The sequence below is a fragment of the Suncus etruscus genome, chromosome 11, assembly GCF_024139225.1.
Source record: "Suncus etruscus isolate mSunEtr1 chromosome 11, mSunEtr1.pri.cur, whole genome shotgun sequence".
Taxonomy (NCBI): Eukaryota; Metazoa; Chordata; class Mammalia; order Eulipotyphla; family Soricidae; genus Suncus; species Suncus etruscus.
The window spans coordinates 47084348-47096670 of NC_064858.1; the positions used below are offsets into that span (position 1 = coordinate 47084348).

General features: G+C 35.6%; 1 non-coding gene across 1 annotated transcript; it reads left to right on the plus strand.

Annotated features, from left to right (window-relative positions):
• The first annotated feature begins 7955 nt into the window (after window positions 1–7955).
• Window positions 7956–8062, plus strand: LOC126023420 (U6 spliceosomal RNA). Its single transcript, XR_007500544.1, has one exon. It is a non-coding gene; the product is annotated as a U6 spliceosomal RNA (small nuclear RNA).
• The last annotated feature ends 4261 nt before the right edge of the window (window positions 8063–12323 follow it).

Below are 12323 nucleotides of genomic sequence, written 5' to 3' on the forward strand. Positions count from 1 at the left end.
AAGTTAATTGGCTTGACCTATTTTAAGAGAGGTAATAGAAAATATATGAAAAGTGCTGCCTTTCACACTCTTAACATAATGTTTTGAATTTTCCCTGGCAACCAGAGGATCACTATGAATTGTTTTGTGGGCACAAAATTACCTGCATTTTCTCTCCCATTCTAGACTATATTCTTTGGGAAATATATTTATCAAGAAAATACTTTGTGAAGTGATTTTCTTCTCTGCCAATCATCTTGGGACCTGCTCATAATAACAGAACTTAGAAAGTTCATGTTGAAAGAACTAGGACACTCAAAAGCCTCTTTGCTTGAGTCTCCCTGCAGTCCTCTTGTTCTATTCCAATTGCTGCTTTGATCTATTTTTCCCACCTCCATAGTTAGTCTTCAAAAAAAAAAAAAAAACCCAATTTCTCACCTTACTCCACTTACCCTCTAAGCTGTTGTTTCTCTACTATGTATGTTAGACACCGCCAACTCTCATCCCTCTTCTTTTAGTAACTTTCAGTGTACTGAAAGCTCAAGAGAAGATTAAAAAAAAAAAGTCAAAATCAAGTTGTTCAGATGTTTTGGATATTGTGGTGTACATACCTCCATCAAAATTGTGATCATCTTTCCAGAGAGGAAAATATGTTCTTTACAAAGTTTATATAATTAAAATATCATAATTGTGACCTTTTCTTTGAGTGCTATTCTGAATGTTTACTTGAAATATTTTCAATATTTTCTTTACTATTTTCATTATAGTTTAGGAAACAATAATGGTCAAATTATATTAATTTTTTGTATAAAGTTTCTGTACCCCACCACTCAGGAAGTCTCTAAATCACCTCTAGTCCACTTCTTTATTCCCTCAAAATTCAATATTATTGAATATCTACCTCAATATCTTGCAACATGTGTCAAGGGAAAATAAATTTAAAAAAATAGCAACTAAAGGAAACATGTATTATTCTCTTTTTAAACCAAATCTGACTCTAATTGCTTAGTGACAAGCAAAGGTCACTTCCAGCTGAGCAGGAAGGGACCAGAGAAAAAACATGATGTCATAAGAGTGAATTTGCTGTGAGATTAGAAGGTGGGGAAGAGCAAATACTTTCTAGTGCACTTTGCCTACAAGCTATGTAACCAGCACACTTCCCTCCCAAGTTATCTGAACACAGTCCTTTAAATACACTAGCCCAATTCTCCTATTTGCTTGAGAAATTTAAAACCATTTGATAAAATTGTCCCAAATTGTCCTGTTATCTGAGCAGAGGCAGACCTGATATATCCTGTCAGAACTTTCTTTGACTCTTAATGGCAACTAGGAAAGTCCCTTTATCTTTCCATTTTTGCCAAAAGCTTCTTCATTTTACAAAATTAAAAATAATGCTAATTTCATGTGACTGTTTCTTGAATATTTTAATTATAAAACTAAAGCCCCTAGTCTTTCTTTTATCATGTGATTTAAATAGTACATAAAACTCTTAGTTTAATCATCTGGGCAAAATTGTATGTCTGATGAATACTTGTAAATTTTGCCTTCCTTGTGAAGACAAATAAAAATAAACTAATAACTTTGTATATACACTTTTTCAGCATACTACATTTCTGAAACAATTATATATATGTTTAGATCTGACAAGATATCAAACCACTACTATCTAGTTGAATTTATTAGGAAGACAATTTGTGATGTGGACTTATGTATGTACTCTCCTTCAAGGTAAATTTTTGTGCTTTAGGGCAAGAAATATTTGAAAATCAACTTGAAGTAATTTCAATATACTTTATCTTTTTTATTATCTACTTTTGTTATCAACATTATAACCTATTAGCAAAAACAAATGTATTTGTAAGTTACAAATACATTGGATGTATCAGCAGGACAGCAGTTTCTCTGACTAGAAACCACTGTACAAAGCACATGTTCTGCACAAATCCCCAGTTTGTGCCTAACTCTTAGGTACTATGAAATTCTTGCATAAAGATCTATTTTCCATTTTCTAGTGAGTATGGCCTGAACTTTTTACATAAATGCCAAGTCTTCATTTAACATAATGTCTCTCAGGATCCTGGCAGAAAAAAAAAGTATAGCTAAATTGCAGTGTGGTGAAAGAAATATCTCACAGATGTAGGAAGAGTGAAAAGAACTGATAGTCACATGAAAAGAGGCATTCCATCCTATAAAATGAAAGGAAGGAGCACTTATCCTTCTAGAAAAAAGGAGGCTTTAGGAGAGAGCCCTTAGAGAATCTAGCAGAGGGGGTTAGTAGCTTGAGACCACCACACCTACATACTCTATTTCTCTGCTGCTCCAAATGGGTTGAATCAAATACCGAGGAAAGATTATCTTATTTTTACATAAATCAGCCTTCATGAGACAAAATTGAAAGGACAGAATGTTGAATCTGGATTCAAACTCTCCCAGATTTCTCACTAATTATCATTAATTTTTATTATTAATTATTATATATTATGTTATTATACACTCAACATTATATCAACAATGTTTAACATAAGGTTTATAATAAACATGATTAATATATTATTACCATCATTATTACATCTACATACACTAATGCTTTCATACTTTTCTTCATTACTGTTTTCCTTTATTTTTTAATATCTTTATTTAAACACCTTGATTACAAATATGATTGTAGTTGGGTTTCAGTCATGTAAAGAACACCCCCCTGTTTTCCCTTTCTTCAACAAATACAGTGTTGGAGGCTGATCTGGGCCTAAGAGACAGAGCAAGAACAAGGAAGTTAGTATCCCCTTTTCATGCCTCTTTCCAGAGTGGGGGGCAGGCGATGAACATTAACAAAGTTAACACAGGGAAAATAATATCAGGTCACAATGCAATCCATATGGCCTGGGCTGTGATAGGGAATAGTGCAGGGAAAAGGACTCTAGACTGAAACAGAGGGAATTCGGTGTTTCAGAAAGAAGCAGGCTCATTCCTTGACCCCCTTCATTCATCACATCTGGTATGACACCTTCCTTGGTCCTTCAGGCTGTCTGAGTCACTTCCTCTTCTGAGCTTCCTTAGCATTTTGCACGACTTCAGCTGCTTTGTCAATTTATTTATTGACATTCTCAGGATAGATTGCTTTGAAGGTAAGGATCATTATGGGGTAGGTTTGGGGATTTTGTTGTTGTTGTTTTGCATCCTGCCCATACTTTACCTTCAATCTCTGGCGAGTTGAGACCAGGTTTTAATGATGTTTTTTCTTTCCACCTCTGTTTACCTAACCTGAGATGAGTCACTGAAAGAATGAAGAATGCAGTCAAGAAAGTCACCAAAAATTGACCTCATGTTAATTGCCTTTCAGTATCAAAAAAAGCTTGTCCTGAGAGGTACTTAGAGTTTAATCACATCTTAGAGCTTCCAAAACAGAGAAAGTAAGATGACTGACTGCTCTGATTCCTTTAACAATTTTTGGTTTATCACTATAAAAAAAAAAGTCATGAATTGTGTATTTTGAAAGTTACTTAAACATTTCTAATAAGTCATTTTTATTCAATATAAATTAGTAAAGTTGCATAATGGTTACTTAATAAGTTTGATTTTCTAAAAGATTTTCAAGCTTGTCTTCCTTTCTAAAAGCTTACTTCTGTGTGTAAATTGCCTAGCACTGGAAAAGGATAAGTATATTAGAAGGTAAGGTTCTGGTCTTGCATATAGACAATTCACTTTTGATCCCTGATATGCATATGGTTCCTGAGCACTACCAAAAATGACCCCTAAGCATAGGGTCCCAAGCACTAAAAGTCCTAAGCACTGTTTTTTATGCCCAAACTTTTTATTTAAATATGTTAGAGAGCAAGAATTAGATAGCAATTCTGTATAGACAAAATCCATATCATCAGTGAGTTTTTTTTTATCTAAGTCAAATAACTTATTTTTAAAAAAAAAACCAACTTTATTACATACATGTTTGTGTTTGGGTTTCAATCATGTAAAGAACACCACCCATCACTAGTGCAACATTCCCATCACGAATGTCTCAAATCTCCCTCCTCCCCACTTAACCCCCGCCTGTACTCTAGACAGGCTTTCTATTTCCCTCGTACATTCTCTTTATTAGGATAGTTCAAAACGTAGTTATTTCTCTAACTAAACTCATCCCTGTTTGTGGTGAACTTCATGAGGTGAGCTGTAACTTCCAGCTCTTTTCTCTTTTGTGTCTGAAAGTTATTATTGCAAGAATATCTTTCATTTTTCTTTTTTTTATATTTTATATTTATATATTTTTTTATTTAAACACCTTGATTACATACATGATTGTGTTTGGGTTTCAGTCATATAAAGAACACCACCCATCACCAGTGCAACATTCCCATCACCAATGTCCCAAGTCTCCCTCCTCCCCACCCGACCCCCGGATGTACTATAAACAGGCTTTCCATTTTCCTCATACATTCTCATTATTAGGATAGTTCGACATGTAGTTATTTCTCTAACAAAACTCATCACTCTTTGTGGTGAGCTTCCTGAGGTGAGCTGGAACTTCCAGCTCTTTTCTCTTTTGTGTCTGAAAATTATTATTGCAAGAATGTCTTTCATTTTTCTTAAAACCCATAGATGAGTGAGACCATTCTGCGTTTTTCTCTCTCTCTCTCTGACTTATTTCACTCAGCATAATAGATTCCGTGTACATCCATGTAGAGGAAAATTTCATGACTTCATCTCTCCTGATGGCTGCATAATATTCCATTGTGTATATGTACCAGTTTCTTTAGCCATTCCTCTGTTGAAGGGTATCTTGGCTGTTTCCAGAGTCTTGCTCTGTAAGGAAGGGATTTTTGTATTGTATTTTTGTGTTCCTAGGGTATATTCCTAGGAGTGGTATAGCTGGGTCGTATGGGAGCTCGATTTCCAGTTTTTGGAGGAATCTCCATATCGCTTTCCATAAAGGTTGAACTAGACGGCATTCCCACCAGCAGTGGATAAGAGTTCCTTTCTCTCCACATCCCCGCCAACACTGCTTGTTCTCATTCTTTGTGATGTGTGCCATTCTCTGTGGTGTGAGGTGGTACCTCAGAGTTGTTTTGATTTGCATCTCCCTGATGATTAGTGATGTGGAGCATTTTTTCATGTGTCTTTTGGCCATGTGTATTTCTTCTTTGTCAAAGTGTCTGTTCATTTCTTCTCCCCATTTTTTGATGGGATTAGATGTTTTTTTCTTGTAAATTCTGTCAGTGCCTTGTATATTTTGGAGATTAGCCCCTTGTCTGATAGGTATTGGGTGAATAGTTTCTCCTACTCAATGGGGGGCTCTTGTATCCTGGGAGCTATTTCCTTTGAGATGCAGAAGCTTCTCAGTTTAATATATTCCCATCTGTTATTCTCTGCTTTCACTTGCTTGGAGAGAGTGCAGTTTCCTCTTTGAAGATGCCTTTAGTCTCAATGTCCTGGAGTGTTTACCTACGTGTTGTTCTATATATCTTATGGTTTCAGGTCTGATATCAAGATCTTTCATCCATTTGGATTTTACCTTCATACATGATGTTAGCTGCGGGTCTAAGTTCAATTTTTTGCAAGTGGCTAGCCAGTTGTGCCAACACCACTTGTTGAAGAGACTTTCTTTGCTCCATTTAGGATTTCTTGCTCCTTTATCAAAAATTAGGTGATTGTATGTCTGGGGAACATTCTGTGAGTATTCAAGCCTATTCTACTGATCTGAGGCCCTGTCTTTATTCCAATACCATGCTGTTTTGATAACTATTGCTTTGTAGTACAGTTTAAAGTTGGGGAAAGTAATTCCTCCCATATTCTTTTCCCCAATAATTGCTTTAGCTATTCTAGGGTGTTTATTATTCCAAATAAATTTCAAAAGTGCCTGATCCACTTCTTTGAAGAATGTCATGGGTATTTTTAGAGGGATTGCATTAAATCTATACAATGCTTTGGGGACTATTGCCATTTTGATTATGTTAATCCTGCCAATCCATGAGCAGGGTATGTGCTTCCATTTCCGCAGGTCCTCTCTTATTTCTTGGAGCAGAGTTTTATACTTTTCTTTGTATAGGTCCTTCACATATTTAGTCAAGTTAATTCCAAGATATTTGAGTTTTTGTGGCACATTTATGAATGGGGTTGTTTTCTTAATGTCCATTTCTTTCCTATTACTATTGGTGTATAGAAAGGCCATTGATTTTTGTGTGTTAATTTTGTAGCCTGCCACCTTGTTATATGAGTCTAATGTTTCTAGAAGCTTTTTCGTAGAGAATTTAGGGTTTTCTAGGTAGAGTATCATGTCATCTGTAAACAGTGAGAGCTTGACTTCTTCTTTTCCTATCTGGATTCCCTTGATATCTTTTTCTTGCCTAATCGCTATAGCAAGTAATTCCAGTGCTATGTTGAATAGAAGTTGTGAGAGAGGACAGCCTTGTCTTGTACCAGAATTTAGAGTAAAGGCTTTCAGTTGTTCTCCATTGAGGAAAATATTTGCCTCTGGCTTGTGGTAGATGGCCTTAACTATATTGAGAAAGGTTCCTTCCATTCCCATCTTGCTGAGAATTTTGATTAAGAACGGGTGTTGGACCTTATCAAATGCTTTCTCTGCGTCTATTGATATGATCATGTGATTTTTATTTCTTGTTGTTGATGTTGTGTATTATGTTGATAGATTTATGGATGTTAAACCATCCTTGCATTCCTGGGATGAAACCTACTTGATAGTAGTGGATAATCTTCTTAATGAGGCACTGAATTCTATTTGCCAGGATTTTGTTGAGGATCTTTGCATCTGCATTTATCAGCGATATTGATCTGTAATTTTCTTTTTTTGGTAGCATCTCTGTCTGGTTTAGGTATCAAGGTGATGTTGGCTTCATAAAAGCTATTTGGAAGTGTTTCCGTTTGTTCAATTTCATGAAAGAATCTTGCCAGGGTTGGTAGTAGTTCCTCCTGGAAAGTTTGAAAGAATTCATTAGTGAATCCATCTGGGCCTGGGCTTTTGTTTTTGGGCAGACATTTGATTACCATTTTAACTTCATCAATAGTGATGGGGATGTTTAGATATGCTACATCCTCTTCCTTCAACCATGGAAGATTATAAGAGTCCAAGAATTTATCCATTTCTTCCAGATTCTCATTTTTTAATGGCGTAGAGTTTCTATCACCAGTGAGTTTAAATCATGATTAGTGTTAAATGTTTATATTGGGTAGCTATAAAAATAAAACAAATTATCCCAAAATAATTATTCTTTATCAGACTATTCTAACAGATGCTCATATTCACTCATTTAATCTTAAAAATTCTCTGAAATAGTTGTTCTTATTATCTTACAATAGATGCAAAAATATGGGGAAAATAAAATTGATTAGTTCAATATAGATTGCATAATTAATAGCAGGCAGGCTATTATGCAATCCAGGTAACCTAATATTCAGAGCTGATTAACTGCATTTAATGGAATAGAATAATTTATTCTTAAGAATAAAATTAATGGGGCTGGAGAGATAGTACAGAGGGTAGGGTGCTTGCCTGAAATGTAGCTCAAACCTGGCACTACATATGGTCCCCTAAGAACTCCAGGAATAAACCCAGATCTCAGAGCCAGAAGTCAACCCTGAATGCTGCAAAGTGGACACCAAAAAAGAAAAAGAAAAAGAAATTAAGTTAATGAAGTTTTTGCCTTCTCATATCTGTTGCATCAAATCTCCAGGAGTGATGATAGACTTGTTTAGACCCATTATTGCAAATCTACTTGGTGGTTGTCCACATTTGATGATGAAAACCCAATGGTTATGGGTTTAAAATGAATAAATTATTTCAAAAGAGTTTAATGGTAGTATTTTTTGTTTTATTTGTTATTTTTGTTTGGGAGTCATACCTGGCTATCTCAGGACTTATTCCTGACTCTGTACACAGGAATCACTCCGTGTGGGGCTCAGAGGATCACATGGGGTGCCAGGGATCAAACCCAGGTCAGTCATGTGCCACACAAGTGTCCTGTACAGTGCTCGCTTCGGCAGCACATATACTAAAATTGGAACGATACAGAGAAGATTAGCATGGCCCCTGCGCAAGGATGACACGCAAATTCGTGAAGCGTTCCATATTTAAAAAAAAAAAAAAAAGTGTCCTGTACCCTGTTCTTTCTCTCTGGCCCCATGGTAGAATTTTTTTGTATTATTAAGGTTGTATTTTTATTTGATATAAAAACAATAAACACAGCATTAATCTAAAGATTAGAGGCAGTATTGCTACCCAAACTCTCAACATTAAACACTGAGTACTCTTCCAAATCAAAAAAGAAAAAAATAACAGCCAAAAGGGCTTTTTGGTGCAAATCTCCTGTAATTGAGGCCAAGACCCTAACTTTCAGAGGTTCTACTCTTCCCCATCAAGGAAACAGAAAACTATTTCTTTTTCACATAATCTTTTGCACTGGAGTACCCACTCTGCATATCTTTTCAATCAAATCAAACCAGTCTTATGGCTGGCTTAATAAGGCTTAATGAAGAGCCCCACACACACACCTCACCTCTATGCATGTCTTAAACTAGCTGCTTCCTGGTGGCTATAGCTCTTTGCCAGGCTGGAAAACAACTTCCTCATCTAGAAGAGAAAACAAAAAAAAAAAAAAACCACAACATATCATGAGAAATATTCTAAGAACATATCTATCTCTAAAAATTAGTGATCCCTATGAATACAAATCCATATAAAATTAATACTTCTAATTTTATTCAAGTGATAGATGTGATTGTGGTTTGTAATAGCCCATTAGCTGCACATGATTACAATTCTCACAAAACAGGATAGAACCACTTATCATTTATCAAAGTTGAGACATAATTGTCAGTTCTAGGGGAAAAATAACATTTAGATTGCCTAAGATCTGTAGAGAATTTCTTGTCATTCTCATCTATCACATGGTGGGAGTCTACAAAAAAAAAAAACACCCAATCTCTTTCTCTCACACACACATATACGTACACATATACACACATACACACTATTAGCCATAGGCTGGGACCTCACAAGTCATCTATAGAAGCAGCTGTCGCTATGAGCTCTGACTGAAAGTGGACTATTCCCTGCTCATCATTATACTCTAGTGGAAATGTGGAATCAAGTACATTCTATTTTGAAATCATAAGAATCGTAGTAATGAAGATATCGTGTTTTAAAACATGGACAGGAAAATAAAGTTAATGAGTAGACTCTCTTGACATGAGAAGTAGAGCTCAGGAAGCATAAATATAATTACTTACTTCAGATATGAAATCTGAAGGATCTGGTCCCCCAGGTTTTGGTGTACTAATAACAGCATGGATTTTTTTCTTTTGTTTTTTTTTTGGGGGGGGCACCCAGCGTTGCTCAGGGGTTACTCCTGGCTGTCTGCTCAGAAATAGCTCCTGCCAAGCACAGGGGACCATATGGGACACCAGGATTCGAACCAACCACCTTTGGTCCTGAATCGGCTGCTTGCAAGGCAAATGCCGCTGCGCTATCTCTCCGGGCCCATAGCATGGATTTTTAAACTGAGTTATTCAAGCAAAGCTGTCTCCTGAAAAATATTCAGGTGGGTAGATAAAGACTAAAATAGTCATGCTTCAAACATCCACTGACCTACAAAATCATCTTTGTATTAACTTATTTTGTATTGGAGTTGAACAAATAATTTCTTTTGTATGTACTGCCATGGTAAAAAAAAATTCACAAGTCTGAAGCCATTTGGGCACTTCAAAACATTTTTTTTTATTCTTTCTATGAGTCCCAGGAATAGCAACAAATAAACAGATACAGCTGCTCTCAATTTCTTTCCACATCCATAGCAAACAACTCAAGGTAAATTAAAAGTACATATGGTAAATTTGACTCCTTAAGTGTTTCTACTACAAAGGTGGATTCTGTAGCACTTTAGTAAAATTATAAACATCACCACATTTTCTTGATTAAAAAATGCGCTTTCCATGACTTTTGCCAATAAAACTGATCTGATTTATTCTGCCAACTTCCCCAAATCATTATCCCCCTTCAGATTCACTATGATAATAATTATCTGTAGTAGTAGTAGTAGGAAACTACATGCTAAAAATATAAATAGTGAAAAAACCCAAACCTTTGAGGTCAAGGATTCCGAGAAAAAGGTACAGATAATAAACTCTTAACACAAGTTATCAGAATGCACACCATTCAGGGAATGTCCTATGGTGGGAGTCCTTGAATGCAGTCTCCTACCCTTTTCTTGGGGAAGACAATCTCTAGAAATAATTATATAAACCTCTTCATCCTTTACATTACCTTGTTGAAGTTATAAACCTTCTCAGGTTTAACTAGTACTAAAGACTATTTTTGTTATCTATTCTTTCTATGATCAATGATTGCTGAACAATAAATATACAATGAAGAGGACAATTGGGGCTCTCTGTCCATAAGGCAATTAGCCCCCTAACCCCCATGCTTTCTCCCTAGTGTCTGTCTTGTTTTCTTAATCCTCACAGGACTCTGCTTCAGATCTGTTCACCTGAATTATTCACAAAGTCTTGGGCAGAATCTTTGCACAATCGACTGTATGATGTAATATTATACATCCCCCTTCCTGTCTCCAAACCTAAATCAAGGTTAGCAACACCCTTTCCAATATTTCCACAAAACATTTCTATACTATGATGGAATAAAAGCAGGCTTGAGTCTCTATATCAACTCAAAATATCTTATATGGTAACCTGAATCTCCTTTGGGAAAGGAAAACAAAATTATTTTTGTCGAGGAAAGCTGATAGAAGCGAGAGAAGTGAGTATATCAAATAAATTGGAAATGAGTAAACAAAAGCAAAACTGTCTTTGTCTATATTAGAAAAAAATAACATGGCCTCCTGTATCACCAGGTGCAGCCATAGAATTTAGCTTCATAGTAATTAGCCTTGTCAGACCCATGGAATTTGCCTAATACTCATTAGGTTGTTTTTCTAGCCCTAATAGATCCCAGAAAATAAATTGCATTGACATCCCAGAAGGTATTTCAATTGTTATCAGCCATTTTTGGTTCAAATAGCATAGTCCAAGAAATAACAGTAGTGACTTTGTATGTTAGCTCTTGCAATCTGTTCCCAGTTTTAATCACATAGACAGTTCCTTTCAAAGTTAAGTACTTGCTCCATTTTTCAACATTAGTTATGATATATTTTATGTCACACAGGTTGAGGCATTTATCACATTCATTTTCTATACCTAAAAGATGCAGAGGGTCAGCAAATAATTGACCTGTTCCTCCTCTGTATAAAATATACATTGAAAACTAATGACAGCACTCTTCTTGACTCTCACTAAATCCAGATACAACCTCAAAAAATACTGTGAGTCTCCACTAAAAATTAATCAGGGTTGACAGTTAAGATGAAGTGTATTTTTCATCCCAGAGATGTACTTTCTCTTTGGATTAAACATTCTTAACTTCAACCGGTTAGAAAGACTTCACAAGACCACAAGACCATGATTACTATATGTCTTGGCATAGTCACACAGCTGAATAATTTATGATGAAATGGATCTTCAGCTGATGAGTAGCCACACTCATCCTCACACCTATAACTCAAATCAACACTTATTTTTTTCTGCCTTCAAATAAGACACTATATGAAAAAATATGAACATAGTGGAATTCATTGATTTATATATTTTACAAGGCTCAAGTTATTTTAAAAAAAAATCACTACCAGTATTGATATCTGTGCACATTACTTTCCGATCCCAAACTCATTGGAATGCCATCATTCTTATTTTTTTTTCCTTTCTGGTGACACTCAGGGGTTTCTCCTAGCTATGAGCTCAGAAATCGCTCCTGACTTGGGGGAGCCATTTGGGACTCCTAGGTTAGCTCATGCAAGCGCCCTATGGCTGTGCCACCGCTCTGGCCCCAATCAAATGGCATACATTTTATAAAACTAGCTTGGAATAAAGGAGGAATTATATTGTTTGGTTGGATTTTAGTTGTAAGAGCTGAAATTGATGATACTTTATACTATTCTCAGCTCAGTGTCCATGATTTGCTCATGGTGTTGTTCATGCAGTGACAGTTTAAACCTTTGCCTTCTGCGTACAAAGGATAAGCTGGAGTTTATTGAGTTATTTCTCCGTTCATGATATCAAGTTATAATTGTAACCTAAATGCTTTATACTGTGATTTATGAAAAGACCTATTGATTCTCCCTCTCTATCCACTGATATTTCACTTTCATCTTTTCTTTTTTTCTTTTTTTTTTGTTTTCCACTTCTTTATTTATTTCATTTAGCATAAGCCCCTCAAGTTCCATCCCATTCTATCTCAAAAGATACAATTTCATCTTTTAACAGAAAACAGTATTAATTTTTGAGTA